This window comes from Grammomys surdaster, unplaced genomic scaffold, assembly GCF_004785775.1.
Source record: "Grammomys surdaster isolate TR1022 unplaced genomic scaffold, NIH_TR_1.0 150, whole genome shotgun sequence".
NCBI classification, from domain to species: Eukaryota; Metazoa; Chordata; class Mammalia; order Rodentia; family Muridae; genus Grammomys; species Grammomys surdaster.
The window spans coordinates 15,555,333-15,562,709 of NW_021604608.1; positions in this window are offsets into that span (position 1 = coordinate 15,555,333).

The window sequence follows — 7,377 nt, forward strand, 5'->3', positions numbered from 1 at the left end:
ATTCATTTTCCTGAAACTCTGAAAGTTTCAATGGGGTATGAATCAGTACATTATTGGAATGGTTTCACTCCTATATACTTCTAAAAATATATTCCTATATATTTCTGAGTTTGACTCAGAACACTAAAACTATTTGTTTATGTTATTATATAATCATATAAATTAATTTATTATTCACCTAATTAGAAAAAGGAGTGATAATTAATATTCATTTTTAATAGAATAACTAAAGAGTTTAAAAAGAAGTACACTCCCAGACTGCAACATGATTACAGTACTTGAATTCCAATAACAATCCTTTTGTCTTTTGTATAATTAGCACATATTCAGCTTCTGTTTTATGTAGAATTCATTTACACATGCAGTTGTAAATCAATATATTTTAAACATTTCTGTTGAGGTATTTACTTCCATCTAAACATATAAAATGTAATGAAAAGGTAAGTTTGATTACATATAAATTTATTTCCTGTATTCTGTTTTAACTTGTCACTTGGCAATTTTACATGTATATGAATATCTTGCCATTGATTAAAGAGAGTCAATATAGTTAAAAACCCTGAGGATCTTCCTGTACCTTAAGAATTTTAAACCTTTTGTAATAACCCTTGTAGTGCATTTACTATACAGCACAATTAAATTACTTTGAGCATAATAGTATTTTCATATATTAAAAATTATAAGTTTTGCATTTCCTTTGGTGTATATCTACAGTCTATTGAAAAATAAGTATATTTTTAAAATTATTAACAAATAGACAATAAATGAAATGTACTGGTACTCAAAAAGTTCTACCTTTTTATATTTCTGATGATGGGAAGTTAGACATTGCTATCAATTTAGTTTTAATAGTTATCGTTAAGTTTGAAACTACACACACATACATACACACACACGGGTACATACATATACACATAGGTACTGCTATATAGTATGATTTTACATAATGATGAAAAGATATCTTGAGGTTAGGCAAAACAACTTAGAAGCTCGTTGGTCCTCCTCACTCCTTCTATATCTGGATTGTCTTTCTTATCTCAGTGACAGTTGTAGCTGATCTTCCTAGTTTTTACATTTGTTGCTTCAGGGGTAATAATGAACCATAGGTTCATATTAATAAATCATAGACATGAACCATAGAATAACAGAAAACCCTACTATTACCAGGCAAGAGAAGTCTCTTTAAGAATGATTGATTAAATCGGTCCAAATGACTCCTGAAACAATACAGAATATGGCTGCTGAAGACACCTGATACTTAGGTCACTGGACTTGGAGGGCCTGAGATTCATCTCACCTAAAAGCCACTTCTCTGTGATCTACTTTATATGCGAGCAGAAAATGCTAAGTGGGTAGCCAAGGGAACAAGGAACAGAAGAAAATTATAGCCCTACCCAGTTGAAATGCCTATAATAATGATTAAAATGACAAGATATTCATAACTGTACAAGATTAGTCATATGTGGATAGTAACAAAAATTGTCTGATTGGACTCTAAGGCCTACTCAACAGGAAGAAAGCAATGTCTGGTACTATAAACCTAGTCAGCTTGCATGGCTACTGGGATCAATAGAATCATCTACAACTTTGCTAGAGCACCAGAATTCCTAGCTTTATTCTACATCTTATCTTTGTACAAACAGATAGGTATAGCTATTCCCCCCTCATCAAAAACTACTTATTGTAGCAAATGGAGACTATCAAAGAAAAATGCGGGTTTGCAAAATGCAGAGATGAACAGATTAAGAAGCACCAAAACCCTGTAGATACACCTACAGCAAAGCGTCTAGATTTGTAGTTGAGAAAATATGTAAGAAGACGAGGGGATTCTAATAACCACAGTGGCAGAAAGTATGCTGTTTTTAATAAAATGTATGAATAAACAAGATATGAACAATGACAGTATCCATGGACATGCTAATGTCAAAGGGAAAGTATCTCACATGATATCATTTATGAACAACAAATTGGATGCAATTGATAACTAAGTTAGGGAGAAAGCCTATTCAAGAGCAGAGGCCCAAAATTATATAATACCATTATTATAGGTATTTATAATAGGTTTTGGGTTGTCTAAAATGAAGGAATCATCTGTAAATCATATACATAGAAATAATAAAAGTAAATATTACCATGTGCAATAAACATGGGCAAGAAAGAGTATGCCAACTTAGAGTACATGAAGTACTTGTTAGAAGGGTAGTGGAAGGAATTGGAGCACAAAAAGTGAAGCAGTAAAGTAATATAATTGAATTATGATTAAAATATATAAGCACAAAATAAAATATTGAATTTAAAATTTTCTTCTTTTGGTTTCACAATACCATCTCTACTATATGTCATCAATACTGTATGTCTTGCTTTTGTTATTCCTTTTTTTTCTTCTTTTTTTCTTTTTTTTATTGGATATTTTATTAACATTTCATATGGTGTCCCCTTACCCCATCCCCCACCCACCCGGGAACCCCCCCATCCCCTTACCCCTCCTCCTTCTTCTCCGTGGATGTAACCCCCACCTACCCTCCCCACTCCCACTTCCCCACCCTCAAAATTCCCACCCCCTGGGGCTCAAGCCTTCATGAGGTCAAGGATCTCATCTTCCACCTGTGCCCAGCAGGGCCCTCCACTCTTACATATTCACCTGAAGCCCTGGATCCCTCTATAAGTGCTCCTAGGCTGGTGGTGAGGACCCTGGGAGCTGTGGTTGGTTGGTATTGTTGCTCTCCTCATGGTGCTACAAACACTTTCAGCTCCTTCAGTCCTCACTCTAACTCCTCCATTGAGAACCTCATGATCAGTTCAATGGCTAGATGTGAGCATCTGTCTCTGAATATGTCAGACTCTTGAAGGCCTCTGAGGAGACATCCATATCAGGCCCTATCAGCATGCACTTCCTGACTTCCACATCAGCATCTACCTTTGGTGACTGCACATGGGCTGGATACTCAGGTGGAAAGGTCTTCAAATGGCCCCTCCTTCAGTTTCTGTCCCTCACTTTGTCTCCATATTTGCTTCCTTGAGTATTTTGTTGCTCCTTCTAAGAAGAACTGAATCACCTCCACTTGGTCTTCCTTTTTTATGAGCTTCATGTGGCCTGTGAGTTGCATCTTGGGCATTTCAAGGTTCTGGGCTAATATCCGATAATCAGTGAGTGAATACCATGTGTGTTCTTTTGTGATTGGCTTACTTCACTCAGGATGATAATTTCTAGTTCCATCCATTTACCTAGGAACCTCTCGAATTCATTGTTTTTAATAGCTGAGTAATACTCCATTGTGTAAATATACCACATTTTTTTAATCCATTCCTCAGTTGAAGGACATCTGGGTTCTTTCCAGCTCCTGGCTATTATAAATAAGGCTGCTATGAACATAGTTGAGCATATGTCCTTTTTATATGTTCGAGCATCATCTGGGTATATGCCTAGGAGTGGTATAGCTGGAATCTCAGGTAATGCTATGTCCAATATTCTGAGGAACCGCCAGATTGATTTCCAAAGTGGTTGCAACATCTTGCAGGCCCACCAACAACGGAAGAGTGTTCCTCTTTCTCCACACCCTCGCCAGCATCTACTATTACCTGAGTCTTTGATCTTAGCCATTCTGACTGGTGTGAGATGGAATCTCAGAGTTGTTTTGATTTGCATTTCCCTGATGACTAAGGACACTGAACATTTCTTTAGGTGCTTCTCGGCCATTCGAGTTTCTTCCATCGAAAATTCTTTGTTAAGCTCTCTACCACATTTTTTAATAGGGGAATTTGGTTGTCTGGAGTCTAATTTCTTGAGTTCTTTGTATATATTGGATATTAGCCCTCTATCAGATGTAGGATTGGTAAAGATCTTTTCCCAATTTGTTGGTTGTCGTTTTGTCCTATTGACAGTGTCCCTTGCCTTACAGAAACTTTGCAATTTTATGAAGTCCCATTTGTCAATTCTTGATCTTAGAGCATATGCCATTGGTGTTCTGTTCAGGAACTTTTCCCCTGTGCCCAAGTATTCGAGGCTCTTCCCCACCTTCTCTTCTATTAGTTTCAGTGTATCTGGTTTTATGTGGAGGTCCTTTATCCACTTAGACTTGAGCTTTGTACAAGGAGATAAGAATGGATCAATTTCCATTCTTCTACATGTTGTCCTCCAGTTGAACCAGCACCATTTGTTGAAAATGCTGTCCTTTTTCCACTGGACAGTTTTAGCTCCTTTGTCAAAGATCAAGTGACCATAGGAGTGTGGGTTCATTTCTGGATCTTCAATTCTATTCCATTGATCTTCCTGCCTGTCTCTGTACCAATACCAGGTAGTTTTTATCACTATTGCTCTGTAGTACAGTTTGAGGTCAGGGATGGTGATTCCTCCAGAAGTTCTTTTATTGTTGAGAATAGTTTTCGCTATCCTGGGTTTTTTGTTATTCCATATGAATTTGAGAATTTCCTTTTCTAACTCTGTGAAGAATTGAGTTGGGATTTTAATGGGGATTGCATTGAATCTGTAGATTCCTTTTGGCAAGATGGCCATTTTTATTATATTAATCCTGCCAATCCATGAGCATGGGAGATCTTTCCATCTTCTGAGATCTTCTTCGATTTCTTTCTTCAGGGACTTGAAGTTCTTGTCGTACAGGTCTTTCACTTGCTTGGTTAGATTCACACCAAGGTATTTCATATTATTTGCAACTATTGTGAAGGGTATCATTTCCCTAATTTCTTTTTCAGTCTGTTTATCTTTCATGTAGAGGAAGGCTACTGATTTGTTTGAGTTGATTTTATAACCAGCCACTTTGCTGAAGTTGTTTATCAGGTTTAGGAGTTCTCTGGTGGAAGTTTGGGGGTCACTTAAGTATACTATCGTATCATCTGCAAATAGCGATATTTTGACTTCTTCCTTTCCTATTTGTATCCCTTTGACTTCCTTTTGTTTTCTAATTGCTCTGGCTAGGAATTCCAGTACTATATTGAATAGGTAGGGGGAGAGTGGGCAGCCTTGTCTAGTCACTGATCTTAGTGGGATTGCTTCAAGTTTCTCTCCATTTAGCTTGATGTTGGCTACTGGTTTGCTGTAAATTGCTTTTACTATGTTTAGGTAGGTTGCCTTGAATTCCTGATCTTTCCAAGACTTTTATCATGAAGGGATGTTGAATTTTGTCAAATGCTTTCTCAGCATCTAGTGAGATGATCATGTGGGTTTTTTCTTTAAGTTTGTTTATATAGTGGATTACATTGATGGATTTCCGAATATTGAACCATCCCTGCATTCCTGGCATAAAACCTACTTGATCATGATGGATGATTGTTTTGATGTGTTCTTGGATTCGGTTTGCTAGAATTTTATTGAGTATTTTTGCATCGAAGTTCATAAGGGAGATTGGTCTGAAGTTCTCTTTCTTTCTCGGGTTTTTTGGGGTTTGGGTATGAGTGTAATTATAGCTTAATAGAACAAATTGGGTAGTGTTCCTTCTGTTTCTATTTTGTGGAATAGTTTGAAGAGAATTGGTATTAGGTCTTCCTTGAAGGTCTGATAAAATTCAGCACTAAAACCATCTGGTCCTGGGCTTTTTTTGGTGGGGAGACTTTTAATGACTGCTGCTATTTCCTGAGGGGTTAGGGACTATTTAGATGGTTTATCTGCTCCTGGCTTAACTTTGGTACCTGGTATCTGTCTAGGAAATTGTCCATTTCATCCAGGTTTTCCAGTTTTGTTGAGTATAGGCCTTTGTAGTAGGATCTGATGATTTTTTAAATTTCTTCAGTTTCTGTTATGTCTCCCTTTTCAGTTCTGATTTTATTAATTTGGATACTGTCTCTGTGCCCTCTGGTTAATCTGGCTAACGGTTTATCTATCTTATTGATTTTCTCAAAGAACCAACTCCTGGTTTTATTGATATTTTGTGTTGTTCTTTCTGTTTCTATTTGGTTGATTTCAGCCCTGAGTTTGATTATTTCCTGCCTTCTACTCCTCCTGGGTGTATTTGCTTTTTTTTGTTCTAGAGCTTTTAGTTGTGCAGTCAACTTGTTAGTGTGTGCTCTTTCCAGTTTCTTTTTGTAGGCACTTAGAGCTATGAGCTTTCCTCTTAGCACTGCCTTCATGGAGTCCCACAAGTTTTGGTATGATGTGTCCTCATTTTCATTAAATTCTAAAAAGTCTTTAATTTCTTTCTTTATTTCTTCCTTGACCAAGTTATCATTGAGTAGAGAATTGTTCAGTTTCCATGTGCATGTGGGTTTTCCATTGGTTTTGTCATTATTAAAGACCAGTCTTATTCAGTGGTGATCTGATAAGATGCAAGGGATTATTTCAATCTTTTTGTATCTGTAGAGGCCTGCTTTGTGACCAATTATATGGTCTATTTTGGAGAAGGTACCATGAGGTGCTGAGAAAAAGGTATATTCTTTTGTTTTAGGATGAAATGTTCTATAGATGTCTGTTAAGTCCATTTGGTTCATTACTTCTGTTACTGTCAAAGTGTCTCGGTTTAGTTTCTGTTTCCATGATCTGTCCATTGCTGAGAGTGGGGTGTTGAAATCTCCCACTATTATTGTATGAGGTGTAATGTGTGTTTTGAGGTTTAGTAAAGTTTCTTTTATGTATGTAGGTGCCCTTGCATTTGGAGCATAGATGTTCAGAATTGAGAGTTCACCTTGGTAGGTTTTTCCTTTGATGAGTATGAAGTGTCCTTCCTTATCTTTTTTGATTAATTTTGGATGAAAGTTGATTTCATTTGATATTAGAATGGCTACTCCAGCTTGTTTCTTGGGACCATTGGCTTGGAAAATTGTTTTCCACCCTTTTATTCTGAGGTAGTGTCTGTCTTTGTCACTGAGGTGCGTTTCTTGTATGCAGCAAAATTCTGGGTCTTGTTTGTGTATCCAGTCTGATAGTTTACGTCTTTTTATTGGGGAATTGAGACCATTGATGTTAAGAGATATTAAGGAAAAATGATTGTGGCTTCCTGTTATTTTTGTTATTAGAGGTAAAGTTATGTTTGTATAGTTATCTTCTTTTGGGGTTGTTGGAAGATTACTTCCTTGCTTTAATTCCTTCTTATAATCCTCTATCATCATCATGAGAAGTGATTTTAATTCTGAATCCTGCTTTTCAGGTGTGATGGGGTGTTCAAGGCTTGCTATATTGAGAGAACTGGGTACTGTTGATGCCAAGAAACTTTGGTTTCTGTTGCTTAAGTTCTTGCACTTGCCTTTCGCCATCTGGTTAACTCTAGTGTTGCCTGCCCTCACTGTGTAAGACTGGAGTCTGTATTTCCAGTTATCTTGCTTGTTGCAGAGCTCCTCAGAGTCCAGATGTCTCTGTAGTCTTATGATCCTAATCTTAGTGTCTGCTGCTCTGAGTGCAGTGGCTCCTCTAGGATGACTCAGGAGTCAGTA